This window comes from Phasianus colchicus, chromosome 1, assembly GCF_987193195.1.
Source record: "Phasianus colchicus chromosome 1, bPhaCol1.hap1.1, whole genome shotgun sequence".
NCBI lineage: Eukaryota > Metazoa > Chordata > Aves > Galliformes > Phasianidae > Phasianus > Phasianus colchicus.
Genome location: NC_143436.1, coordinates 54,329,691 through 54,345,311, shown reverse-complemented (window position 1 = coordinate 54,345,311; position 15,621 = coordinate 54,329,691). Strand labels below are relative to the sequence as shown.

Below are 15,621 nucleotides of genomic sequence, written 5' to 3'. Positions count from 1 at the left end.
TAAGCCTTCTTTTACCTTTTAGAGCTGCTAACGGATGCTGGGTGTGGGCATTAGTCCTGCTCTATCCAAAAAGGCTAATTCCTAATTCTGGGAACTTAAAAATACAAGTTTCTGCCATGAGAAATCCAGCAAACCTAAGGGTGTCTTTCAGAATCCAAGCCTGAGCCTAAGCTACTGGAATTCTAAGGATTAGGGGTTATTTTATGCTCAAGAGATGCCTTTGCCCAGTAAATCACAGTTGTGAACGTCATGCTTCTACAGCCGTTTGAGAAAACAAGTGTTTGTTTATTTTTTAGTTCCTCTGAAGAGCGGAGGCTGGCCATGTTCTCTCCTGTTTTCTCAGTCCCCAACTGTCCATAATGCCCTGTTGGGGTGGAATAATTCCCATCCGAGTTGTAAAACACACTTATAAGTAGATGGGAAAAGCATGAACAGAGCTATAGGGAAAACAAAACCACCAGGAACGAGATCTTATTTTGCATGCTTCTCACTGCTGTATTTTTGCCCCAATTAGCATATTTTAAAGACAAGGCTTAAAAAAAAAATTCTGCTATCTGCCTGAACTGTTCTCAAGCTTTGAACTTTTCCATCCTTTCCACTGGTGATGGCCAAGTGACCCATATTTAAAAAGCATTTACAATAAAATTATAGCACTTTCTTTTGTGCTGCCGGCTTTCCCAGTGAAAAGCTAAAATGTTTTAAAATTGTCACTTTTTGACAGAGGTAATGGCTGTAATATATTTAGTCTCTTCCCCCTTGTTGTGCTTAAAATGGCTATGCTAATAAAGGGCACAGCTGTCGATACTTTATGGCCTGCTGGGGGGAAGAGGGGGAATGAAGGCAAAAAACAGATTGACTGTGTGTCAACAAATGCAGCTGGGAAAGAAAAAAAGAAGCCCCTTGAAGGCCCCTGCAACTTAAAGTCCAAGATAAATGATGTCCCTATGCTTAAAAAAAAAAAAAAAAATGGAGGTTGGAATTCAATAAAGGGAGCCTGAAAAGGAAACTGCTTAAAACTGAAAGCCTTTTCTCTGCCTCTAGACAGCTTACAAGAGAAATGAGCAAAACTGACCACAGAAAGAGGGTGAGCAGCCAAGCAAGAAAACAAAAGCCTATCCTGGAAAATATATTGCGTCAACGAATTATCTGAAGTGCATTATCGCCAGTGGGCGGAGAGTGTACAGTTTAATAGAGATGCAACAACAAACTTTTATATGCCGCTGCCTTTTGGGGGAGTGGGCTGCTTTGTGCCTGGGCTGGAGGGGAGAGGTGAGGGAAGCGGTAATTATTCATAACAGATCAATAAGACAGGGACACAACAGCCTGCGAGGCGCTGGTGATGGTCGTTCCTTTGGAGGCCGAGCTCCCCTCCTGCTCTGCATCCCCTGTGTCCCATTTCCAGTGATCCTTGTGAAGTTTGGGGTGCGCGGTCTATGTAAACAGGAAGAGAGGCCTGAGGGAGGATTTCCTTCCATGTCTGGGTGGGATAGAGAAACCCACCAGGGTGACCTGTTTGCAGATACGTCTGGTGTTTCCCAGAGGCACACAGAGAGTATGCATTGCTGCATTGGTGCTGCTGCAGTTCCTGCAGCCTCCTGAGGAGAACCTGGCATCCAGACACCTCCTGCTTCTTTTGGGCCTGGAAAGAGATTTTCTGGAAAAGTCTTGGCAGTAGGTAAGGCCAGGAGAGCTGCTCAGCCTGCAGATAACCTGTGGGAGTCAGCCTCTTCTCCCAGGTAACAGCAATAGGACAAGAGGCCTTAAGTTGCACCAGGAGGTGTTCAGGTTGGATATTTGGAAAAAATTCTTCTCAGAAAGAGCAGTGCTGCAGTGGCACAGGCTGCCCAGGGAGGTGGTGCAGTCACCGTCCATGGAGGTGTTCCAGAACCGTGTGGATGTGGCACTGAGGGACGTGGGCAGTGGGCATGGTGGGCATGGGATGGTGGTTGGACCAGGCAATCTTAGAAGTCTTTTCCCACCTTATTGGTTCTATGAATCTAATCTCTTCTTCCATATAGTTGGAGACTACGTGCAGTACGGAGTGGAGTTTCCTGCTATTGAGAACCTTCTTCTCTTCTACTTTAAATTCCTAATTCTGCCATTTCAGTCCTCCTTTTATTTTTCTATCATTCGTTGCCTTTTTTTTTTACCTGCTTGGTAGTTCCCATTAAGAAAAAGAACAAATCTAGAAAAAGTAATCAAATGAGAAACAGGGTTATTTGTTTTCACAGTTTCCAAGGTCTTTTTATGTGTGTGTTCTTCCTAACCTCTGCAAATTCTCTAAGAATGGAAGGAAGGAAAAATAAGCAAAGACAAGATGAAATCAGGAAATCAGAAAAAAGTCCTGGAATTAAATAAAGCAATCATACCAATTTTTTACTAGAACAACAGGACATTAAAATGGCACAGAACATTCTCATTTCCTTCTGTAATTGTCTGGGAGAGTTTTAAAAGGCTGTAATTTTTACTATTCCCACTAGATTTCTCTTGGTAAAACCCTTGCACCAGCAGAATCAATACCTCCCAGAGGGTGTGTGTCTGTGGGATGAGCAATTTGGATTCGTTTTTCTTTTCAAGATAGTGGAATTTGGTGTGGCCAATGTGAGAGGAAAGGAAGGGAAGGGAAGGGAAGGGAAGGGAAGGGAAGGGAAGGGAAGGGAAGGGAAGGGAAGGGAAGGGAAGGGAAGGGAAGGGAAGGGAAGGGAAGGGAAGGGAAGGGAAGGGAAGGGAAGGGAAGGGAAGGGAAGGGAAGGGAAGGGAAGGGAAGGGAAGGGAAGGGAAGGGAAGGGAAGGGAAGGGAAGGGAAGGGAAGGGAAGGGAAGGGAAGGGAAGGGAAGGGAAGGGAAGGGAAGGGAAGGGAAGGGAAGGGAAGGGAAGGGAAGGGAAGGGAAGGGAAGGGAAGGGAAGGGAAGGGAAGGGAAGGGAAGGGAAGGGTTGTTCCCAAGACCATCCTTGGAGGTGCCCAAGGCCATGCTTGATGGGGCCCTGGGAAGCCTGACCTGGTGGGTGGCAGCTCTGCCCATGTCAGAGGGGTGGAACTGGCTGGACTTTAAGGTCCCTTCCAACCCAAGCCATTCTGTGATAAGGCCAGAAAAAGCTGCTCACCCATGCACCGATTCCTCTGGTGCTGGGTAGACTCGAGGCTTTTGCTTAAGTAAAATGTGACATTAGAAGAAAAAGTAGTGGTAAATTTGATGCAATGCTTATAGCTTGACTGTAGGTATCTCAGTAGTGTCTGCACAGTAACAGCTGTTGGAGAATGTTATCCAAAGGACAATGTCCAAGAGGTTCCCAGAAGACCTGTGGCCCATCTATATCCATGATTTGGAAAACAACAGTGCTGGAGATAGCCCAGAGATGGTGTGTAATGGCCAAGGCCGATGAGTTATGCAGCAGCTCCCTAATCCCTGCATGGGGGATGTAGGGAAGCACAGTCAGCTGCGAGGAGATGATCCCCTCTGTACGTTGCTGGCAAGATCATGACCATGGACGGCTTCAGTGCCCATGCCTCACAGGGCTGTGGAGGCCTGGAAAGCCCAGTGGGACAATTTACGGTCATGCTGCCGAGCAGCTCAGGGGAAGGCTGAGGGGAAGCTTGTGCTGGGGCCAGCACAGATGTTTTCTGTAATTTCTGACTTCCAGACCACTACAATTTTCCATGGGAGGTGCAAGTCCAGGATAGCGGCTGTTGAGCTCATAGCCTTGCTTTGTTTAATTACCATTCACAAACTGTTCAGTAGGGGTCTGGAGGCCTCAGGAACCACCAAGAGCCAGGATCTGACTGCCACTGTATACATCTGTAGGAAGAAGGTATGTAACTCCTTTAGTGTAGCTACAGAACAAAAAACAATATTTTATGTGCACAATTGGGTACTGAAGAGATAGACTGTGGGGTCTGGTGGGCTTGCTGTCACCCAAAGCTGTTCAGTTGGTTGTCTCACCTGTAAGTCTGGGCAGCAAGCCCTGCTGCCACCATTGGTATTATTCATGTTATGAGGACCTGCAGGACCCCAAAACATCTCTGCTTTGCACAAGCTGCCTGCAGGTCTTCGTGTTAAACTTTTTAGGCAGTGTCTACACTGGTCTTTTTAAACTAAAAATTCCCAGTAAGCCAAATGTTACCTCTTGCCTGTAATATTTTTTTTATTTGGGACCCTTCACATTATCCTTCACTTGGTCTGTCAGTTTTAACAGTTCATGTTTTCTCATGGTGCTGTGTTACTTGTTAATGCCTTCTCATGGTTTTTCATGAGACTGTGCTGCTTGTCTTGTTTTCAGCCTGTCCAGTGTGCAGTCCCCCTGTTCCCCAGGCTGTAGTGGTCCCTGGTGGTCTCCCTCCACCAGCTGTTGATTTCTCAGAGGTATCAGGTCACCTCAAATTTAACTAAAGGAGGCAGGGAGAGGAGAGGGAGAGGTTCAAGTGTGAGCTTACCATTCATGAAACACCAGAAGATCCTCATGAAGAAGAAACTAATGAACACCTTAATGCAGGTGAGGCTTGGGGCCAAGATGGCACCTTCTTAGGTGCTATCAGCAGCTGGATGCAGGTGTATAGGAAGTGGCTTTGCTTGGTTCTTGTGTGCATGAACAGAGGGACTGTGCAAAGGGACTTCCTTAAAGTACATCACAGCCTCAGATGGGTTTTGGCCTCTTCCCTTGTGAGTGCATAGCCCACTTTTAGAGCTCCCTGGGCAATTTTGCAGCTGGATTTCTTTGATAATTTCTTGTCCCTTCCAGTCACACCACCACTCTGTGCAGGTACACACACATCTCCTTGCTTTCCCTGTGCCCCCTCTAAACCTGCAGACATGTTTGGCAGTGTCGTGAAGGTCACAGCCACCCTGTGTTGGTGAGCAGCAAGGAGGCTGAAGTGCCCGGGAGCTTGGTCCAGACTTGAGCCACTGCCAGGCAAATAGCCATGGAGAGCAGGGTCCAAAATGCCTTCTGCTTGCAGAGCCTTATCTACTCCAGATGAATTGGAGATCTTGCAGGGGAGGATGTTACAGTGCATAAAATTTTTCTTGTGGTAAGTCCTTCGGTGAGAAACTGTATAAAAATACCAAAAACAAGGTGTCCAGGATAACAAGGCAAACCTAGCCAAGAGGCATTTACATGTAAAAAAAATAAAAAGCTTAAAAAAAAAACCCCTGTGATTTCTTTCAGCTGCAACCTAAACTTTGTGCTCAGTTAAATCTCCCCAACCCTGGGCTGATCCCTGCAGCCCCTCCTGGGTTTTCAGTGCATCCAACAATGAAAGTGAAATCCAATCCCATCCAATTAGAGGAAAATGAATGGCTCATCTACAATAAATGGGCTCTGAATAACAATAAGCCAACAAGAGAGCAATGAACTGGAGACAGAGTACAATCTTCCTGAATGTTAATCGGCAACTAACTCCTCAAGCTTCTTAGAGGTGGAAAGAATTGGAGGAAAATAGATTAGGGAGGCTTTTTAACTGCTTAGGCCTCACATTTTTACCTAAATACAAGAATGTTTTTGGTGCTGTCTTTCGTGGGGTAGGTCGGAAAGGGGGGGGCTCTTTTCACAAAGTTCAATGTTTTCAGTTTATTTACAGCTTGACATGGTGGGTCCTACTGCATAGCCTCTGGTACCATTCCATAGCTTCATTTATTTGAAAGTCCCCGTATAAAATGACAATGTAAAACAGGGTAAGCCTCAGAACGTTTTTCTCTAGATCTTAAGTTCTGGGGAATGAGGCACTGATGTCAGCCTGGCACCATTAGAAGCTGGGGAGGCACAAGAGAAAGTATAAGGAAAGCAGTCCGTGCAATTGAGGGCCTGAAGTTCTATCTGTAGCCAGCAGGCTGTGCCGATGCTGACTGCTCTGTCCTATAGAGAGAGCCCTTTTCACACTCTCCAGGCTAATACCTGAAGTAGCTGCAGAGCAGTCCAGCTGCTGCTTTCCACCGCCCTCAGCCTCACAGGCAATTTTACAAAGCCTGGGAAGGCACACGATTCCTGAGCCACCACTTAGAGAGGCCATCCCTCTAAATCATGCCAGCTCCCAGGGTCAAGGAAACTGGGTCTCACCGAACTGAGCTGGATTTGTCCTTCCGCTCCATCCACCTTATTCATTTCCCAGTAAGCTCTTCCCCCTCCTTAGGCAGGCAGAAAGGAATCATGCTGGGCATCCACCTTGGCTGCTGTGGTTCGAGGTAAGGTCAGGGAGGTTCGAGCTCCCAAAATAGGTCTGAGTGTTGCCCTGAGCAAACTGTCTTCTATGAATTCTCCCTCCTCTACTCATTTGTGTAGCTCCTCAGGTATGCAGAGGCTCCAGTCTGGAGCCTTTGGAGAGTTAGCTGGTCCTCATCAATATAAATCACAAATGCATAAAACAAACAAAAAAAAGGAATAACTTTTTTTAAGTTAAAATCTACAAAATAATTAGTAATTTATTCCACCAGCAGAGGTTAATGATGCAAATATGTTTCCTGCGTTTCATTCCCTATCAGAAACATCTTCCCAGAGGCAGCTCCAAATGTGATATCATATGGCCAAATAAAGCTGGCAAGCATGTCTATAGGAAACCAGAGTATGTCCTCTCTGTTTATGGAAAGATGGGGGAGAGGATGTGTACCCCCCCTTCCCCTCCACTGATCTGCTGTACAAGCAAAGGATCGCACATTGTATACCTTCAGATGAGAAAGAATTTTCTCATCTACATAGATGTATAGATAAGCTATTAAGTAATATGCAAGTAGAGCTAAATGGGGATTTGGAAAGGAGACCTATTCATTTGTTAAATTAAATAACAATTTGGTCTCGGCAGCATTAAAATAAATTTCCAAAAGCCATTGTTTGTTTGAACAAAGAGGGGAAAGGAGCTGTTAGGAGCAGTTTACGCAGTCCAAATATGAGGGGCCATGTATGTTAATAAGAGTAGCGCTGGTGTTCAGCGTTTAGTACAGAAAATACGTTTGCCGTAGCATGCTGGCCATGCTTTGGCCAGTCCTGTGAAATCAGCATCACGCCTTGCCAGAGCTTAGCACCAAAGCTAAGGCTTGCCAAGAAGAATTTCAAATTTCACAGATACGTTTTTTCTGAAAACTGGCTTAATTTGTTGGACCAGGACAAGGCAGTGGCAGTGGTCAGTACAAGCCGCAGGCTTTGACAGTTTGAAGGCAAAATTACATTCCTTTCCCTTCTAGAAGCCTCCAAGCACTACGGAGAACAATCTTCCTTCCCCCATCTTCCCTCATCAACTCAGCAGTAATCATGGACCCCTGACTGGAGCCTCCCACTTTGTTTTCCTGGCTGTGGTCTTCACTAAATCTGCAGTGGTGGTTCTTTGGTTACTCTAGGAGTTTCAGTGCAAGAGATCTTCTCTGCAAAGCCTGCTTTGCTTCCCAGATCAGATGCAGTTTCAGATTTTGACCAGAACCAAACATCTTAAAAACATTAAAGATCTTATCACTCTAGCCTTATTATGCAAGAAATTAATAACTTTATGCTCATTTTCTGATCAAAAAGGCAGTGGCACCAACAGGTTGGATTGTTGATACAAATGCTTGTAAAACCAGATTTTGGTAACTTGATTTACCCAAAAGCATCCCATCTGTCCTCCATGGTGATGCTTGTGGAGACAGTGGTACGTAACAAGTTGCTACTCATTATGGGGGTCACAGTGAAGGGACATGACAGGGTAAGGGGAAAATTATTCAGTATAAACCCAGTTTTCTGTGAGAGAGAACGTATAGAACAGAAGTATCCCATGAAAACAAATTCACTTTCCACAGGTGCCAATCATGTTTTCATCTTTTGGCAGATGAGGAACCATTTCCACTTGCCCACGTGGCCATGATGCCTCCAAAGAACTCTGGTCTGAAGGCTGATGTCTCACTTTCTTCTATGACAGAGCACTTCTCCCATGAAGACCGTGACAGAAGCTCCTGGTGGGCTCCTGCCTTGCTCCTCACAAGTCGCCCAAAGATGGATGACCTTCTGGCTAGGAAAGCTTTCTCCCCAGAGACCTCAACTACAGTGCTCACACATCAACCCTGAGGTAACTGGGCTGTGAATGTTCATGCTTAGCCTTTCTCCTCACACCAGGGCGTCCTCCCTGTCCCTCATTCTGGCTCCCACTCTCTGTGCCATCTAAGCTGATAGAGAAGTATTTCAAGAATTTGCTTAAGGCACAGTGTTAAGCCTTGCCTCTGAGAATGTCTGATCTCCCTGCCTCTCTGTCCTCCAGACCCAAAGCATTTTGTCCTGGAGGTCTTGCATCTTTCCTCAAATCACTTATCAAGCTGATGAGCCTATGTCCATGTGGTTCCTAACCCTGGCTGCTCTCACCACATCCACATAAAATGCTGGAAAAGTCTCTCTTAGGTGCCTTCATCAGCTGCACCCCTATTTAGAAACTGAAAGCCAAAACCTTTAACCTTGTCCAGTCTTTGCTGCTACCTTTTATTCTTATCTTCCTTATGACAGACAGATTTGCCTTGTCATATTTATTATTCCCAGCACTGCTCTGGTGCTCTCACAGGGCTGCTTCCTCCAGTGCTGTTTGAACAAAGTGTCATTTGAGAGAGGTTTTGGCGGCCCAAGGCTTCCTACAGGGATTTCTTCCATTTCTGAGAAACAATCTGGCAAACTTTCACTTTTTTTTTGTTGTGGTATTTGTGACTGGTTGGCTTCTTCAACCGAACTCCACTGGTGGTGGTGAATTCACAGTGCTGGGGGTTGTGCTGGTAGGATGCTCAATGCCCAGCTCTGCAAATAACCTGTTTCCATGTGAGAAAAGTCAGGGGCTGAGAGAATTGGGTCCTGCAGGCTCTCACCAGACACTTTTCCTCAGATAAGTTTTATAGATATTGCAAGATGTGTTAACTGTTAACTAAGGACTAACTCTTCCTATGTTCATTCTCTATTTTTGCTCCCCATAAGTGTACAGTCTGAAAAAAGTGTTAGGGGGAAAAGTGTTGTAATTCGTTCATGACTTAAAAATTGTGCCCACATAGATCTTGGAGGAAAAGGACACTTCTTCAGTCATTGACATGGACATCTTTACTGACTCCACTGGTTCCTCCTGTCTGAAAGGGAATACTTACTGAGAAGGACTTTGTCTATAAATACTCTGAAAGACAAACACCTGTTTAAGAGAACACCTCAACTGGATGGAGACTTGTTCTAATAGCATTGAAAAAGGCCTTAGTCATGGGGCCAGAAGCCTTTTGAGGACAACATATAATGCCACCCTTCCATGAGTTTGGTTGTACTTGTCATGGCACTTACAGCCAGGGTAATGTGGCACTTAACATAGTATACTTTCTTTCTCTAGCGTGCTAAAAAATGCATCCTGTTTTTTGTGAACACCTTTCATCAGACCTTTATACAGGGCATTGACGCTCAGGACAGAGCTGCAGTGGAATTTGGGTTGAAGTGCCCAACAGTCATTTACTGTAGCACCCAACTCATTTTCTAGCTTTGGGCATTCACCTTCTCTTACATTTATCTTACAAACCTGTGCTGTTCGAATGCAGATTTTTTTGAGATACTGCTTTTCAAAGCCTCTTGATAAACCTCACTGCAGTCAGCCTGCTTTTATTTCTTTTATTTGATTGTCTGACTATATTGTCAATAGCATACACAAATCTTCTGGACTTCATACATGTGCTTGGCTTTCCACCCCAGAATTTACACCCAGCACCTGCATCCCCATGCCAAAATTCAGCAGCTTTGATAATGCTGCAGCACTTCACAGCACCACCATCAGCACGTGCCCAAGCTTAGACCCACCTTTTCTACCATGTACCTTCAACTGCACTGAACTCCTACTACATCTGCCCTGGCTGTAATGCTTCAGGAAAGACAGAGTCAAGTCACAGTGTGGTGAGCACACACCAGGAGGATGTAAATTTAAAAATAGGAGAGACTGAGCAATAGTAAACGTTAGCCATCTCATGTTACCTGTACCCATGTTAACCATCTCTCAGTTTTTATCATCTGGAGAGCAAGCACAAAAACAAAAACAAAAAACAGCCCTTTATATTGAAACATCTGCCCCCAAACTACACCACACTGAAAGATTTTCACTGAGATTTTTATGGAGGAGGGGTAAAGTGACTCTTAAAACAATACACCCTTGTTTATTTTTCATCAAAATAAAGCTATGGTTAGCAGACAGGGGCTAACCTAACACTCTTAAGTTAAAAAATTAATTTAAAAAGAAAAAAAAAAAAACTGTAAAAGAAAAAAAATGAGCTAAAACACTAGGGTTTCAGTTTTGGCAACTTTGGCAGAACTATGTTGTTTTAAGGAACCCTATCAAAAAATGAACGTGATCTCAAAGTTTGCTACAGGAAAACGGCCGCCATTTTAGTTGGTACAGGAAAGAATCCCTAATAGTTTGCTAGAGAAAGAGGAACAGCCAGCCAGTCTCTGGAGTTGTACAGGGTTCCAATTTGGCAGGCCTCCCCAGGTAATCCTTTTTCAGCAGAGGCTTGCAGGCAAACGTAAAAGCAATCCAAGAATAATAAAAGCATTAATTATAGGCTTTCTCTCACTACAGAACACATGCATCTTAAGGCCTCGTAGGGGATTTATCACACATGAGGATAAGGTTTATTTTTTACTGCTCCTTCTTTCTCTTTTACTCATGAAAGTTTTCCGAACATGACGCTCTGCTTTCAAAGTTAAGTCCTTAGCTGGTAGAAAACAGGATAACGGAGCTGATTCCCTCTGCAGCTCTACTGATTTGCACCAGCTGGGAATCATCCCGTTCTATTGCCTAGGCACAGAGTGCAGCTGCTTTATTCTCATTTGATTTCAGTTTCAAAAATTAAACTGTCTTCCAAAGTGAATGTTTGTGAGCAAATCCAAACCCATTACACTGAAACTCTTCAATTGTTAAGCAAGTTAGATCAGCTTTCTTCTGATAACTGCTTCTGATATCGGCGTCTTTCTTGTGCAGGCTTGAAACTTCACTTGCAAAATCTCCTCGCATCCCTTTGAACTCTCTCGGGAGATTAAAAAAAAATTACTCCAGTTAACACTCCCCCGTTTCATTTTTAAAGGTCACGCTTAGAGCTGGCAGTTGTTATAGGAGCTGTCCTCTGTAAAGAAAAGTCTGAACTAGCCAGGCACAGACTTAACCTCACCATCGAAAAACTAACATTGTCACTAGGATATGGAGAAACCATGGTGAAGAGCTAGCAACAGCTAGGCCACGGCAGAATGAGCAGTCGGCATCTGCTCGGTGGGCCTTTATCATGCAGCGTTGTATGTACGATTCAAAATGCACGGGACGATTGTTGAAATGATGTAGACAAATTGACTCAAATTAGTTTTGCATGGGCCGTGCAAAGTTTAAGCTTGTTGAGCGCAGACACATAGCAACAGCCGCCGCGCGTTGGGCGACCGTCCGTCGGAGGCGCTTGCAGAAAGCACGACGGCGGCCCGAGCTCATGGGTTTGCTTTTGTGGCCGCTCGGAGCTTGCCTTGTCATTGTGCACAGCTCTCCAAAGTCTTGGCAGAAGCGGTCCCTGCTGAAGGCAGCACCGGCACCGATAATTTTATAGAAGTACTTGTGAGCTTTAATGTCGTTTTAGACTTCCTTAATCTTTTGACTGTTGCTTAATGACAAACAAATCCCCAAAAGACGGGGGTGGGGGTGGGGGGGGGGGAGATTAAAAGGATTTTGAGATTGTGTTCTCTGCTTTCAGTCAAACTGTCCCAAATCCTGCCAGCACAATTCTCCAGTGCCCTATGACACCCCTCCCCAGACCACCAGGAGTGAGTTTCTTATTGTATTTACAGTAATCTAATTACAACAGTTCTTCAATTCACAGCCAGCTTTGGTATACAGACTTCAGCAAGAACTCTCCTCTCCGTGCAGATTGCAAATCTTAATCTTTTAAACCAACACACTCACAGGACCACCCCCCCTCCAAAAAAAAAAAAAAAAAGAAGTGGAGATGCCTGTGGGAGTTGCTGAGATGTATCCAACCCCCCCAGTGCTCCTCTCGCCTTTGTGTTAGGTTTCCTTTTGTGCCAATTTACTGCCTCAAGGTAATGCCAGAGCTCTTAAGACATCATATTCTCTAAGGCTATAAAATGGTGATCAAACAGGTCGCCTGACAAGAAAAAAAAAATTCTTTTTAAAAAAGATGTTTTTCTAAATGCGTGTATTTCCCTGATAATTTGGTTATGTCTTTATTTCTGTGGGAGAGGGAGCAACTAAGCAGAGGAAGTAAACACATTTTCCTTAAAAGTGAAACAGTTGCAGCTTAAAATCGTTGCCGAAGATAATTTGATATGAATCTGAAAGCTGATAAGCTTTATTTAGAATATTTTTATGAAAAAAAAAAAATGTGGATGGAGCTTGTGTGTGATAAAATGTCAAGAAAGTGAATACAGAAAAGATTGTTTCATATCAAAGGAAATATAAAGCAGGGTCTGCAACGAATTAGGAAATGAAGCCATTCTCAGTGTGCCATTACAGCCATCTAGCTATGCAAAGAAGTACTGCACTCTCCAGCTTCATTTCTGTCACAGGTTTCCCATTGAAGCTTTTAAAATAACACTGGATTTATACATCGGGAAATTTGAGGGAGGCTTCCCTTTTCCTCCAGTCCATCATTTGACTTTCTGACCTATTCTCATGTAAAGCCAAATCTTCAAGTCGCTAAAATCTTTACTCCCAAAAACATAAAAAAGAATGTAGGACCCAACTTCACTTTAAAATGTCAGTCTCCACCATCGCTGTGTCTTTTAGAAAACGTGCATAATGCAAATACATTTGTATTTGCGTACATTTGTATTTCCTCTGAGAGTATTTCAAGTCCCCTGTTTGGCTTTTGATATCTGTTCAGCTGGTCTGTGTGAAGCTCACCAATCATTTTGCCTTCGGATATGTACCAGCATTCCTTGTCACATCAGAAATGGTTTAAAACTTAGTTCCCACTGTTTAGATTCATTGTCATTTGAGCTGAAATGTGCTAAACAGTCAAACCTCAGCTACTTCCAACTGCTTTCTGTGAATCTTGAAAGAGTGGGAATGCAGAAGTGTCATTTCTGCTCTCACACCCACAATTGAAAAATTATTTTTAACGTACCTTCTCAGCAAACTGGCCATGATAATATTCAATACATGAAGCAATTCTCATTCAGTTTGCAAAATCATAGAATGGTGTGGGTTGGAAGGAACCTATAAGATCATGTAGTCCCATCCCTCCCCCCCCCATAAGTAGAGGCACCTCCCACCAGGCCATCTTGTGGTTCTACAGACTGTATATGCTCTGCTCCATCTTAACATCTCCGAATAGTGACATGGCTTCAAACAGGTCAAAGGAAAAAGTAAGAGACAGCAGATGCTTGGATACTTCCCAGCTTTCATCAATGTGTTGCGAAAATGACAGATTGCATATAGCAGCTTATTTCTGTGATATCCAATTTAAATTTTAATCTCTGGGATAACATATCTAATCCTCACCGTCCAGTAATTTATCAGGTTGGACAGAGTACAGGAAATGCTCCTACCTTTATGAAAACAAAGCTCTGCACTGGAGCTGGAAGATACTCTTGTGCAAGGAACTCTATCTCCCCTAATAAGGGGAGAAGGGACCATGTAGCTGCAAAAGGTGCAGAGCAGGGAAGCCTGCAGTGTACGAATGCCATCTGCTGGTTTCACTAAGCGATCTGAACCTCCAGCAACTGCTGCTACTGTCGCTGGAAGACAGATGTGTAGAGCTAGAACTCATTCCAGTTGTCAGCATGAGCCAGTCACACTGCTCCGTATTTAACTGCATGTAAGTAGAAGGCTGAGATCATATGAACCATGCCTGCCTTAATGCATCTGTCTGTGCTCAAGCATCAGGTTTGTTTAATGCTTTATGCCGTCAGGGCTTAGTTAGATTAGGAAAAAAAGGCATCTGTGCTTGCAGTTGGGAAGCACTTTTGCTGAATATTTTGCTCATATGCACTAATCCTCACATAGGTTTATTCCCATTTGACTGTGGTCTCAGCTAACGTATACCATTCTGCACAGAAAGGGCTCTCCACCACAAAGCCAGCTTTAGCCTGGCAGATTTCATCTCTCAGGGTCCTCTCTCTCCAGCCAGCAGAAATGGATGGGATTTCTACAGCAAGTCCATTTTCTTGTGTACCAACATGCTACATAAAACACAGTTCGTGTGATTTTGGAATCTCAAATGCCTGCAGTACTGGGAGGGCTGTGTCACAGCTGGACAGAGCAGCAGTTTTACAGCCAAGGGTGTGCAGTATGCCCTGAGGTGTGGGGTGAAGGCAGCTGAGGGTGTGAAGACTGCTGGGGGAGGATGGAGGCCAAAGTTAGTGCAGCTGACACCAACATCTGACAGAAGCAGGCCCCATGGTTAACTGTCCAGGCAAATGCACCTAGGAAAAACCAGACTTCTTTTTCAGGGCAACAACCAGGCTTGTTCCAGAAAGAGCTTAGAGAGGAGGAGATGCCCAAGGTGAAACAAGGCAACTCAAGTAGGCACAGAGGGGCGTCCTCCTCTACCTGTACAACTTGTATAGGCTACAGGGATTGGCCTCTGTGAATACACCTTAAGGTCAAAGATGCAAGTAACAGCAGGAAAACCATGAGTATTTAATTAAACTATAGTCTGCGTAACAGCCTAGGGTCCAATCATTTGCAGTGGCTAAATTATTATGAATTTTAGAAATATTTCATGAGTGCTTTAGGGCCTCCCTTCTCAGCACACTTCTGTCTGGATACGATGCTAAGAGGCAGTTTCTACCTGAATAGAGACAAGTTGGTGCCCTGTACCTATACAGTGATGGACTGAATCAGGAAATAAAAACTAGGCTATTAACTATGGATTCTTACCATTGCTTTTCCTCTCCTGGGCTGCACTCTAAGTCCAGGTAGGGAAGAGGATGATTCCTCACCAGGCTCAGCACTGGGTGTAGGCAGAGCCAGCTGGGTGTGGGCCCAGCTCCCCCTGAGCCACTCACATCTGCCAGAAAAATGTCTTCTGTCTCATGTCTCACCTTAATGCAGGGAAAGATCATGGAGCAAATCCTCCTGGAAGCATATGGAAGGGAGGAAGGTGATACGGGATAACCAGCATGACTTCACCAAGGGCAGATCCTGTCTTACCAAATTTGTTGCTTTTTATGATGGTGTAACTGCATCAGTGGACAAGAGAAGAGCCAATGATGTTCCTTTTCCCTTGACCTGCCAAGGGAGGTGGTGGAGTCACCGTCCCTGGCAGTGTTCAAGAGGCACCTGGATGAGGAGCTACGAAATATGGTTTAGTTTGTGGTAGCAATGGTAATGAGAAGACAGTTGGACTAGATGATCTTACAGGTCATTCCCAGCCTTGTGATTCTATGATTCTATGATTCTTCTTAGATTTCAGTAAGACCTTTGACATGGTCCCCTATAAAATCTTTTTCTCCAAACTGGAAATATATGGATTTGACTAGTGGACTGTTTGATGGATGAGGAACTGCTTACGAGATCGTACCTGGAAAGTAGTGGTCAATGGCTGAATGTCCAGGTGGAGACCAATGACAGGTGGTGTCCCTCAAGGGTCATTACTGGGACCAGTGCTCTTTAATATTCTCATCAGTGACATCAACAGTGGGTCAAGTGCATCCTCAGCAAGTTTG

General features: G+C 44.5%; 1 long non-coding RNA gene across 1 annotated transcript; it reads left to right on the top strand.

Annotated features, from left to right (window-relative positions):
• The first annotated feature begins 1,369 nt into the window (after positions 1–1,369).
• Positions 1,370–8,907, top strand: LOC149919611 (uncharacterized). Its single transcript, XR_016467953.1, has 3 exons — positions 1,370–1,675; positions 3,738–3,810; positions 7,787–8,907. It is a non-coding gene; the product is annotated as an uncharacterized LOC149919611 (long non-coding RNA).
• Positions 8,908–15,621: the final 6,714 nt, after the last annotated feature.